General features: G+C 38.8%; 1 non-coding gene across 1 annotated transcript; it reads left to right on the plus strand.

Annotated features, from left to right (window-relative positions):
* Positions 1-2,345: 2,345 nt before the first annotated feature.
* Positions 2,346-2,419, plus strand: TRNAR-GCG (transfer RNA arginine (anticodon GCG)). The gene has a single exon. It is a non-coding gene; the product is annotated as a tRNA-Arg (tRNA).
* The last annotated feature ends 10,979 nt before the right edge of the window (positions 2,420-13,398 follow it).

A 13,398-nucleotide genomic window follows, 5' to 3' on the forward strand; every position in this document is an offset into this window, starting at 1 on the left:
TATTTTTTATGCTGCCACTCTGGCTATTACAGATTCATGCCTTTTATCTCTTGGAATGTCTTCACCTTTGGATTTGTGTAATTGATTTATTTGTAACGTCCTTTAGCTTATTTATATTTCCACTGTTGGAAGATGAATCAAAAGACTTGTTTATGTATAAGTTAAACATTAAAAAAATACATTTTAGGTAATTTGTACTACTTTTCCACTGACAAAAATCATAAGGACACAATGCATTTTAAGATAGATTGCTATTATTTTATTCTTTCCAGTACAATGCCCAAATATTACCACTTTGGCCAATGGGAGCTTATTTCTAAGTCCTTTTGCCATAACTGTTTGCCATTAATTTTTGAAAAGCTCTTTGCTTTTTAGAACAAAATGTTACTCCAGATTCATCTTGTACTGCCTTTCCTTCAGACAGGATATCAGTCATTTCCCCAGGAAGCCAGCATTCCTTTTAATAGAAAGTAGTAGACGGGGGAGCCTGGTGGGCTGCCGTCTATGGGGTCACACAGAGTCGGACACGACTGAAGCGACTTAGCAGCAGCAGCAGCAGTTATTGTTTATTTGCCACGTCATATGGGACTCTTTTGTGACCCCATGGACTATAGCCCACCAGCCTCTCTGTCCATTGGATTCTCCAGGCAAGAATACTGGAGTGAGTTGCCATTTCCTTCTCCAGGAGTTCTTCCCTACCCCGGGATCACACCCATGTCTCCTGTATTGCAGGTGGATTCTTTACCACCAAACCACCTGGGAAGCCCAATAGAAAGTAGCAGTAAAGACCAAAATGAAAGTTCTGTGGATGCAAAGCATGTTTGAGCTCCACGGGACAGCACTGTTTCTAGACTGTTTCAGTAGTTACTACTTATCTTAGTTCAAGCTGTGATTAAAAATACATAGATTTGGTGTTGTAAATAGGAAATGTTTATTTTTCACAGTTCTAGAGGTTGGAAAATCCAAGATCAAGGTCTCAGAAGATATGATATCTGGTGAGAGTCAACTTCCTGGTCTGTAGACAGCTTTTGTCTTTCTGTGTCCTTACATGTTTGAAAGAGAGCATCTTTCCTTGTCCATTCTTATAAGGGCACTAATCCTATTAATGAGGGCTTCACCCTCAAGGCCTAGCTGCCTCCCAAAGGCCCAACTTCCAAATACCATCACACTGGAGACTTAGGCTTCAAAATATGAATTTGGGGAGGATACAGTTATTCAGTCCATAACACAACTAATACGACATATAGTATTTTCCAAAAAGCTTAGTTTATATAGATATATTTAATTAAGTACTAGTATTTTAGCATTTCAACTTAACTTCTTGGTATCTGTAATTATGTCTACTTTTATGCCAAAAGTTTGCATCTGATAACAATAACATAATTACTCACTATATTATATATTTCTTTCTTTGTGTGCCCAGTCATATCTGACTCTCTGTGGTCTCATGGACTGTAGCCCATTGGGCTCCTCTGTTCATGGAATTTTCCAGGAAAGAATACTGGAGTGGGTTGCCATTTCATACACCAGGGATCTTCCTGACCCAGGGATTGAACTTGCATGTTTTGCATCTCCTGCATTGGCAGGTGGATTCTTTACTATTAGTGCCACCATTGTATTATACAAATAAGGATTGTGTATGGGCTCAGTTGTGTCCGACTCATCATGACCCTATGGACTGTAGTCCATCAGATTCCTCTGTTTGTGAAATTTTCCAGGCAAGGATATGGGAGTGGGTTGCCATTTCATCCTCCAAGGGATCCTCCTGGCTCAGAGATTGAACTTGCATCTCCTGCATGGGCAGGCCTGTTTTTTGCCACTGTGCCACCTGGGAAGCCAACCAAGCTGCTTAGTTCTGTACTATATGCTCTATAGTGCTCTATAATGATTAGTTACTAATATAATTACTTTATTCAAAAATAAAAGTTTTAGAATAACAGTATCAATATTCAAGTAACACTTGAATATTCAGTGCACTTCAAACACATTTATTCTTATTATCAGAATGTATTCTTCTACTAGGATTGAGCAAAATATTACATTCTTGAGTTACTTGAAATAATTGGTTACTAAGTGAAGTGGTGTAAGTATTTATACAATGTTTTAAATTTAAGGAGTAGTATGACACTTCTAAGTACATAGAAGAGAATAGATTTTCCCGCCATGGGCCTTTCTTCAGTAAAAATATTTAATTAGAAATATATTGCTTGGGAGTCAGGTTTTCTATTCCATTTTGAGAAAGCTAAATGTACTACCTAAAGCTTTTAATATGAGTTTTGTTTCAGCATAATCCAGCTCACCAAAAATTAATAAATGTTTAGTTGTCAGTGAAGATTTCATGGGGCTTCTCTGGTGGCTCAGATGGTAAAGCGTCTGCCTGCGATGCGGGAGACCCAGGTTCGATCCCTGGGTCAGGAAAATCCCTTGTAGAAGGAAATGGTAACCCACTCCAGTACTCTTGCCTGGACAATCCCATGAATGGAGGAGCCTGATACGTTATAGTCCATTGGGTCTCAGAGAGTCAGACACAACTGAGGGACTTCACAAGGACAAGGAAGATTTCATAAATACAAGTTTTGCCAAGAAAACTGATCCTGCCTTTTACTATGAGTATGACCCACTTCCTATCAGTCATATTGGAGTTTCCCTGGTGGCTCAGTGGTTAAGAATCCACCTACAAATGTAGGAGATGTGAATTAGATCCCTGGGTGGGGAAGATCCCCTAAAGGAGGAAATAACAACCCACTCCAGTATTCTTGCTTGGAAAATCCATGGACAGAGGAGCCTGGTGAGCCACAGTCCATGGAATCGTAAAAGAATCGGATACAACTTAGCAACCAAGCACATCAGTCATATCAGATATTGTATATTTTCATTCAGTTCAGTTCAGTTCAGTCGCTCAGTCATGTCCGACTCTTTGTGACCCCATGAATCGAAGCACACCAGGCCTCCCTGTCCATCACCAACTCCCGAAGTTCACTCAGACTCACGTCCATCGAGTCAGTGATGCCATCCAGCCATCTCATCCTCTGTCGTCCCCTACTCCTCCTGCCCCCAATCCCTCCCAGCATCAGAGTCTTTTCCAATGAGTCAACTCTCCACATGAGGTGGCCAAAGTACTGGAGTTTCATTTTTTTAAGCATCATTCATTCATTTTTAAATTAACCTTTGGAGGCTACTATAGATTCACATGCAATCGTGAATAATAACACAAAAACATGTAAACAACAGAGAGGGATCTCATGTATCTTTTACTCACTTTCCCCCATGGGTATATCTTGCACAGCTATAGTGCAATTCATCACAGGCAGGATATTAACATTAAAATAGTTGAGATTTCTATCAATACAAGGATCATTCAGGATGCTATTTTATAGTCACATCTACTTCCCCCATCTTATCACCCTCTTAACCCATGGCAACTACTAATCTGTTTTCCATTTCTGCAATTTTGTCATTTCATGGGTATTGTATGAATGGAATCACACATCATGTAATCTTTTGGGAATGACATTTTCACTCAGCATGATTCTTTGGATGTTCATGTGTTTATTACTAAAAGAAAGAAACTTGAAACATCAGGAAGAACAAACACGATAAATAAAAATAATACATAAATAAGAGTGATTGCTTTTGAGATTGCTGCTGCTGCTGCTGCTGCTGCTAAGTCGCTTCAGTCGTGTCCGACTCTGTGTGACCCCATAGACAGCAGCCAATCAGGCTCCCCCGTCCTTGGGATTCTCCAGGCAAGAACACTGCAGTGGGTTGCCATTTCCTTCTCCAATGCATGAAAGTGAAAAGTGAAAGTGAAATCGCTCAGTCCTGTCTGACTCTTCTCGACCCCATGGACTGCAGCCTACCAGGCTCCTCTGCCCATGGGATTTTCCAGGGAAGAGTACTGGAGTGGGGTGCCATTGCCTTCTCTGTCTGAAATTGCTAAATTATACTTAATGACTAAAACTAAAATTATAACCTACTAAATGTGATTCTAAATGTATATGGAGAAAATATTTTAACAATTATGTTACATGTATGGGAGGATAAAGCGACATAAATGGTAATAAGATGTCTACATTTAGCTAGTTAAAATGATGACACAGATTGTGAAAAATTATATACATGTGAAATAAAAACTATAGCACATATGTAAAAAGCTACTAAAAACCACTATGTCAAGCACAAAATAGAATCTTAAAAGTGATTCCAGTATTCCAGAAGACAGATAATGGAGCAGAATAGATAACTTGGAAATAGACCTACACTAATATGCCCAACTGCTTTTTGACCAAGTGTGAAAGCACTTTGACAAAGAGTAAAACAACTGTCCATTACCTTATTACCAATAAAAGCTTTAACTTTTTAATCAAAATTTGTTGTTTTTCATATTTTACCATCTTAATAAGTTAAAACTTCATTATGTCAATCAATTGGTTTGCTATCTTTAAAAATGAGGTGTATTTTGAAACCCCAAAACATTGAACATCATTTAAAATCTACAAATATGTATGTATATATGATTCATTGCACTTTTCTATGAAGACCTACAAGATCTTTTAGAACTAACACCCAAAAAAGATGTCCTTTTCATTATAGGGGACTGGAATGCAAAAGTAGGAAGTCAAGAAACACCTGGAGTAACAGGAAAATTTGGCCTTGGAATACGGAATGAAGCAGGGCAAAGACTAATAGAGTTTTGCCAAGAAAATGCACTGGTCATAACAAACACCCTCTTCCAACAACACAAGAGAAGACTCTATACATGGGCATCACCAGATGGTCAACACTGAAATCAGATTGATTATATTCTTTGCAGCCAAAGATGGAGAAGCTCTATACAGTCAACAACAACAAAAAAGACCAAGAGCTGACTGTGGCTCAGACCATGAACTTCTTATTGCCAAATTCAGACTTAAATTGAAGAAAGTAGGGAAAACCACTAGACCATTCAGGTATGACCTAAATCAAATCCCTTATGATTATACAGTGGAAGTGTGAAATAGATTTAAGGGCCTAGATCTGATAGATAGAGTGCCTGATGAACTATGGAATGAGGTTCGTGACATTGTACAGGAGACAGGGATCAAGACCATCCCCATGGAAACAAAATGCAAAAAAGCAAAATGGCTGTCTGGGGAGGCCTTACAAATAGCTGTGAAAAGAAGAGAAGCAAAAAGCAAAGGAGAAAAGGAAAAATATAAACATCTGAATGCAGAGTTCCAAAGAATAGCAAGAAGAGATAAGAAGCCTTCTTCAGCAATCAATGCAAAGAAATAGAGGAAAACAACAGAATGGGAAAGACTAGAGATCTCTTTAAGAAAATCAGATACCAAAGGAACATTTCATGCAAAGATGAGCTCGATAAAGGACAGAAATGGTATGGACCTAATAGAAGCAGAAGATATTAAGAAGAGATGGCAAGAATACACAGAAGAACTGTACAAAAAAGATCTTCATGACCCAGATAATCACAATGGTGTGATGACTCATCTAGAGCCAGACATCCTGGAAAGTGAAGTCAAGTGGGCCTTAGAAAGCATCACTATGAACAAAGCTAGTGGAGGTGATGGAATTCCAGTTGAGCTATTCCAAATCCTGAAAGATGATGCTGTGAAAGTGCTGCACTCAATATGCCAGCAAATTTGGAAAACTCAGCAGTGGCCACAGGACTGGAAAAGGTCAGTTTTCATTCCAATCCCAAAGAAAGGCAATGCCAAAGAATGCTCAAACTACCACACAATTGCACTCATCTCACATGCTAGTAAAGAAATGCTCAAAATTCTCCAAGCCAGGCTTCAGCAATATGTGAACCATGAACTTCCTGATGTTCAGGCTGGTTTTAGAAAAGGCAGAGGAACCAGAGATCAAATTGCCAACATCCGCTGGATCATGGAAAAAGCAAGAGAGTTCCAGAAAAGCATCTATTTCTGCTTTATTGACTATGCCAAAGCCTTTGACTGTGTGGATCACAATAAACTGTGGAAAATTCTGAAAGAGATGGGAATACCAGACCACCTGATCTGCCTCTTGAGAAATTTGTATGCAGGTCAGAAAGCAACAGTTAGAACTGGACATGGAACAACAGTCTGGTTCCAAATAGGAAAAGGAGTACTTCAAGGCTGTATATTGTCACCTTGCTTATTTAACTTCTATGCAGAGTACATCATGAGAAACGCTGGACTGGAAGAAACACAAGCTGGAATCAAGATTGCCAGGAGAAATATCAATAACCTCAGATATGCAGATGACACCACCCTTATGGCAGAAAGTGAAGAGGAACTCAAAAGCCTCTTGATGAAAGTGAAAGTGGAGAGTGAAAAAGTGGGCTTAAAGCTCAACATTCAGAAAACGAAGATCATGGCATCCGGTCCCATCACTTCATGGGAAATAGATGGGGAACAGTGGAAACAGTGTCAGACTTTATTTTTCTGGGCTCCAAAATCACGGCAGATGGTGAATGCAGCCATGAAATTAAAAGACGCTTACTCGTTGGAAGGAAAGTTATGACCAACCTAGATAGCATATTCAAAAGCAGAGACATTACTTTGCCAACAAAGTTTTGTCTAGTCAAGGCTGTGGTTTTTCCTGTGGTCAGGTATGGATGTGAGAGTTGGACTGTGAAGAAGGCTGAGCACCGAAGAATTGATGCTTTTGAAGTGTGGTGTTGGAGAAGACTCTTGAGAGTCCCTTGGGCTGCAAGGAGATCCAACCAGTCCATTCTGAAGGAGATCAGCCCTGGGATTTCTTTGGAAGGAATGATGCTAAAGCTGAAACTCCAGTACTTTGGCCACCTCATGCGAAGAGTTGACTCATTGGAAAAGACTCTGATGCTGGGAGGGATTGGGGCAAGAGGAGAAGGGGACGACAGAGAATGAGATGGCTGGATGGCATCACTGACTCGATGGACTGAGTCTGAGTGAACTCCGGGAGTTGGTGATGAACAGGGAGGCCTGGCGTGCTGCGATTCATGGGGTCACAAAGAGTCGGACACGACTGAGCGACTGATCTGATCTGATCTGATAGATAATCAAAGGTCTTTGTAAAACAAAAATTGTCTCAGAATAAGAATTTTTTGACAGCTAGGTATATTTTTCATTTTCTGTTTGATGCCTTTTTCTAGATTAGGATCCTTTAGTTTAAATGAAGTTCCCCATTTCTGTCCTATAGACTGGCAATCCTCTGCATTTAAACCAAAGAGTTATTTATTCTAATTAATTTTTAGCTACTCAAATGCACTCTCTGTAGTAGAAAAACTAAATGCTACTTCTACAAAGCCTACATAGAAGATCATCTTTACTTTTAGGTTTGCTTATTTTAATTTAGTGATTTATGAATTGAATCCCTATTTTGTTATTACAGTTTAAATTCAGCTTACAGATATTTTTATAAGTCTAGCATTTAAAAAAAATTGCTTCTTTTTACAAATGTGTTCGATCTAACAGGTACAAACAAATCTTACCACGTTTAGAAATTTAAAACATATTTGATTTCGTTCTTAAGTCCTTTAATTTTCCAACTGTAAACACAGCCTCCCTGAATATAAATCACAGTCATCAACTTTACTTCAGTACCACGGTCATTACTTAATGAAGCCAGGAATTGTCTTCTGGCCTATATCTCTGTGATAAATTGACATTCCTCTCCTCTTTTTTTTTTGTTTCTGACAGAGTTATATCAGGGGCTGAACTAATTTGCAACATCAAATCTGAGAGATTCCTCCTCCTTAATGAGGACATTTAACCAAGCCAAATACCCCTCTCCCTTCTCTGGACAGGTCTTGATTAATTTTAACTTGTGTGTAAACCACATCTAAGTTCTAACTTCTTCACTTAATAGCTTCACTTCTCTGTCATATAAATCCCCATGACTACTAGTTTTTGAATTGTCAGTGATCTGCTCTCACTTGTCTCAGTCTACCTGGAAATAGGTCCCTTGGTTGGGGGTTAAAGGAGACAGATACCCTTCATCTGTATCACTTAGACTAATTTAACCTCTTACAATTTCCCCCCCCCAAATATTGGCAAGTATTCCATCATCAGCCATGGCAACATTTTTCTATATTTTACTTCCTAAATATGTATGTGGAGTCAAAGATTAAGTAGGAGAGATAATACCAACCCCCTCTCAATTCAGTCCATCTTGCTGCCCTTGATGTTCTGTATTTTCACCTGTGGAGCACCATGATTTATTTTGAAATAGCCCCCAGATTTCCTTCTGAAACTGTAATACAACACATGTATTTAGAAGAACAAGGGGAACAAGTCCAGACTGTTTTCTCATCTTTAGATTTTGCCTTTTAGAAAAGAGTTTTGTTACCTGCTTTTACTTTAAAATTCATGTAAAGTAACCCTGTACATTGCTATCTGAGCCAGATTGCACAACTGATCTGTGAATTTGGTTGTTTACAATTATTTGGGTTTGGGGGAAGCATCTCAGAGAAATAGGTGAGGATTATAGAGTTCGCTTCACAACTTTCCTAGGTGACAATGAATTCAGAACTCAAATGAACTTTGCCACATCTGCAAGCATTTCTTATCATCAGGATGTAAAGCCAGTCATGCAAACTGCTGTGAGCACAGTCTCTCCACTGAGGCGATCCAATCACACTTTGTGAAAGGATGACTCAAGTCTTGGATTCGGCTCACTCTGGCTATATTGGGGATGGATACACTGGAATTCATTGGAATCAAGTTTCAGCTGCCATTCAGGAGAGCAAAAAGCTTCTGGGCTTATTAGATTTTTACTTCTGCTTATGAAAAAATGGGCAATGTCACTAAAATAATTCTAGCCAATTCATAAATTTTACTAATTCATAATTTTACTTGGGCAACATATATTAAGTTAAAAAAAACAAAAAACAAAAAACACAACTCTGCTGCTGGTCAGAAATCAAGAGAACTGAGCCCTGGAGGCTTGTGATTAAATTCTACATAATGCTCCCTGGAGTGTTTTCCCATTTGGGACAATAACCAACTCTGGAGTGTAGATTAGAACCAATTTCTCTCTCTCTCATATACACACACATACAAAGATAAAGAGAGAGAGAGCATTGTCTCTATATTGAAGTATTTTAAAGCAAATATTGAGATTTCAACAAGGAAAAGGAGAAACATTAGTGAGGGCTCAGCAAGGTGAATCAAAGATTTTTAAAGTGTGAGAGAAGAGGAGGCTTTCAGAGGAGACTGTGAAGGCATGGGGGACTTCTGATTCAAGAGCTACCATGTTAGAGGAGCAGACCTGGGGAGACAAGTCACCCTTGATTCTGTGCACATGGAGAATCAAACCCAATAGCCTAGGTTTGACCTGGAAGGACAGCTGCTGTGCTGAGTACCTAGATTGGGTGGTCATTCAGTCATCAGTATTGAATATTACCTGTAAATCAGAAATAATACTGGATCCAGAGAATTCAGAAAATAAGCAAGGTCTTTCTGGAGGAAGGAAGAGAAAAAAAACACAATAGTACTTGAGCCCTTTTTGTTTACTTAGGCACTTAGTTGGGTCTGACTCTGTTGTGACCCCATGGAACTGTAGCCCACCAGGCTCCTCTGTTCATGGAATTTCCCAGGCTATAATACTGGAGTGGGTTGCCATTTCCTTCTCCAAGGGATCCTCCCGACCCAGAGACTGAACCCATGTCTCCTGCATTGGCAGGCAGATTCTTTACCACCAGAGAAGCCCATAGATGTGTGGACATATATGTAAATATGTGGACATGTAAATATGTGTGGACATATATTTATGCATTTATGCATACATGTGGGGGCTTCCCAGGTGGCACTAGTGGTAAACAGCCCACCTACCAATGCAGGAGACATGAGAGATGCGGGTTCAATCCCTGGGTCAGGAAGATCCCCTGGAGGAGGGCAAGGCAACCCACTCCAATATTTTTGTCTGGAGAATCCCATGAACAGAAAAGCTTTGTGGGCTACAGCCCACAGGTTTGCAGAGTCAGATACAACTGAAGCAACTTAGCATGCACACATACAAATTTATATGCATGTATGTACGTGTATATGTAGAAATAGATATATATGTGATATGTATATATATAATTTACATATTACAAATATATGAATATGTAATTTTAAAGATGTGGAAATTGAGATATAAAGAAATTAAATCATTCAGCTCCCAAGATTATCAGTCTACAGAGTTTGATAAGCTAAGTTCTCCTGATTGTAAGGCCAGTAATTTTTCTATTTAACCACAGCAGAACCATTATATGCATTAAGACACTTCCAGGGTAGTATTTAGCTCTTTAAATCAAATAAGCTAGGCCATATTGAAGCTATCTTAAATCATATAATCTGGATTTTTAATAGTTGTGGGGAAAAAAATCCCAGAAGGTTCCACTGAGTGCTTTAGTGGCTATAAGCACCCTTTGAAATATTTTATTCAATTACTATTTAATTTTGTTGCTTAGATACATTTGAAATTACTTCACTTTTGGTAACTCATCTCATAATTCATGCAACTTCAGTTCAGTTCAGTTCATTTCAGTCGCTCAGTTGTGTCTGACTCTTTGTGACCCCATGAACCACAGCATGCCAGGCCTCCCTGTCCATCACCAACTCCCGGAGTCCACTCAAACCCATGTCCATTGAGTCGGTGATGCCATCCAATCATCTCATCCTCTGTCGTCCCCTTCTCCTCCTGCCCTCAATCTTTCCCAGCATCAGGGTCTTTTTCAGTGAGTCAGCTCCTTGCATTAGGTGGCCAAAGTATTGGAGTTTCAGCTTCAACATCAGTCCTTCCAATGAACACCCAGGACTGATCTCCTTTAGAATGGACTGGGTGGATCTCTTTGCAGTCCAAGGGACTCTCAAGAGTCTTCTCCAACACCACACTTCAAAAGCATCAATTCTTCAGCACTCAGCTTTCTTTATAGTCCAACTCTCACATCCACACATGACTACTGGAAAAACCATAGCCTTGACTAGACAGACCTTTGTTGGCAAAGTAATGCCTCTGCTTTTTAATATGCTGTCTAGTTTGGTCATAACTTTCCTTCCAAGGAGCAAGCGTCTTTTAATTTCATGGCTGCACTCACCATCTGCAGTGATTTTGGAGCACAGGAAAATAAAGTCTATCACTGTTTCCACTGTTTACCCATCTGTTTCCCATGAAGTGATGGGACAGGATGCCATGATCTTAGTTTTCTGAATGTTGAGTTTTAAGCCAACTTTTTCACTCTCCACTTTCACTTTCATCGAGAGGCTTTTTAGTTCTTTTTCATTTTCTGCCACAAGGGTGGTGTCATCTGCATATCTGAGGTTATTGATATTTCTCCTGGCAATCTTGATTCCAGCTTGTGCTTCTTCCAGCCCAGCATTTCTCATGGTGTACTCTCCATATAAGTTAAATAAGCAAGGTGACAATATACAGCCTTGACGTACTCCTTTTCATATTTGGAACCAGTCTATTGTTCCATGTCCAGTTCTAAGTGTTGCTTCAATGCCAAAGAATGCTCAAACTACAGCACAATTGCACTCATCTCACATGCTAGTAAAGTAATGCTTAAAAAATTCTCATTCAAATTACTTTTCAAAATATCCATAATACAAAAAATCCCATTCTCATATAGCTGGAATTTCCATTATATTCTGTCTTCTCATCTGAATGTTTGCATGCTCAAAACTGGCTTCCTTGTGGTCTCTTCTAATTGAACTTGAAAATTATCCTCAATACATTCTTGCTAATCATATTGAAAAGTTTTGATAAAATAAAAATTAATCATTTTTAGCTTGTTAAAAAGTGATGTTTATGTTAGTTAAAAACACCTTTCTTAAAGCAACCTTATGCAACCTTCTAGATTCAGCATCTGACAGACAGAGCTCATTAGTTGAATGCTAAAAATAAAAAAACAAAACCAGTAATAACTGAAGTGTCTCAGACTTAAGTTCAGTGTTATTTTTTCCTCTTCCTTTCCAAAAGAAAGCAACTCTGGAAAAAAATTCATCTGCAATATAATGTATTTATGAAAATATTTTGTGTCCAATACATATAGGCATTTGATAAATAATTGTTTGCCATTGTTTTTTTTTAATTTTTAAAGTAAGATTTAAAAGTAGATAATAATGATTATCTCCAGGACTCCTGTGTAAACAGTCTCTTTTAATAGGAAGACAAGATTCCCTTGAAGTTGGCATTCTCCATTTAGATAACAATGGATTTCCACTAACATTTTTTGAAAAGCTATTTTCTTAGCTAAGTTAAGAATAACCTTGTGAATTCTGTTTAAGGCTTAGAAGATTTATTCTTCATTGAAAAGGTATGAATCTTTTAGCCTGATCTGTATTGAATATTATCAAATTCTAAGTTGGTGGAGTTTTAATTTTTTAAAATAAGTATATTTTATTCTCCCTTATAATGCAGTTTGGGCTTCCCAGGTGGTGAGGTGGTAAGAATCTGCCTGTCAATGCAGGAGACTCAGGTTAGATCCCTGGGTCAGGAAGATCCCTTGGAGAAGGCAATGGCTACCCTCTCCAGTGTTCTTGCTTGGAAAATCCCATGGACAGAACAGCCTGGTAGGCTATAGTCCAGGATGTTGTGAAAAGTCCTACATGACTGAGCAACTGAGCATGCACACACACACACGCACAGACACACACACACACACAACACAGTTTATTCATTTATTTATTTTTTTAATTTATTTATTTTAACTAGAGGCTAATTACTTTACAATATTGTATTGGTTTTTCCATACATCAACATGAATCTGCCATGGGTGTACACATGTTCCCAATCCTGAACCCCCCTCAAAAAATAAGCATTTTAAAAAGTGTGATTTACAGGGCCCTCTGAAAAAAAGTGTTCTATGGTGAAACATGTTTGTGAAATTCTCAACTAAAGGATATTAAACAAGTTTTCAGGACTTCACAAAACCTTTGATATTGAATTAATGCATTTCAAACCTCTGAAAGAGGGTTATGTTATGAAGCATTTTGTAATGTGTTTGCTGCAAGCCTTTCACGTGGTGAATGTTTCAGAAACGCTGTGCCTTTCCTAGGGCCTCACCACCTTTACCCCACAGGATTCCTTTGAACTCATGTTGGGGTTATTTCTTCTTCCTTTGTCTTATTTCCCAAAGTGTATTCATTAAAATATATATTTCTTCTAAATTGGCACTTGTTTATTGCTGTGTTCCCCATAGAAGCCTATACTCTGAGGCAAGGCAGGAGTGGATGCAGTTTGTTTGGAAAAATGCAGGAACCCTCAGGGGAGTGGAAAGGAGGGGTGGTGATTTCGAGAAGTACAGACAACCAGTAAGGAACACGCAATTAAGCCAGTTCCCACAGTGGACAACTAAAGCTTGATCCTCTCTGGGAGGTTCTGGCAATTTACACATGCCTCAGAATTATCCCAGTTGAAGGACAAGGTTGCTGAAGTATTTATATT

This window comes from Bos grunniens, chromosome 9, assembly GCF_055505025.1.
Source record: "Bos grunniens cultivar Pamir isolate PY7600 chromosome 9, Bosgru_T2T1.0, whole genome shotgun sequence".
Lineage (NCBI taxonomy): Eukaryota > Metazoa > Chordata > Mammalia > Artiodactyla > Bovidae > Bos > Bos grunniens.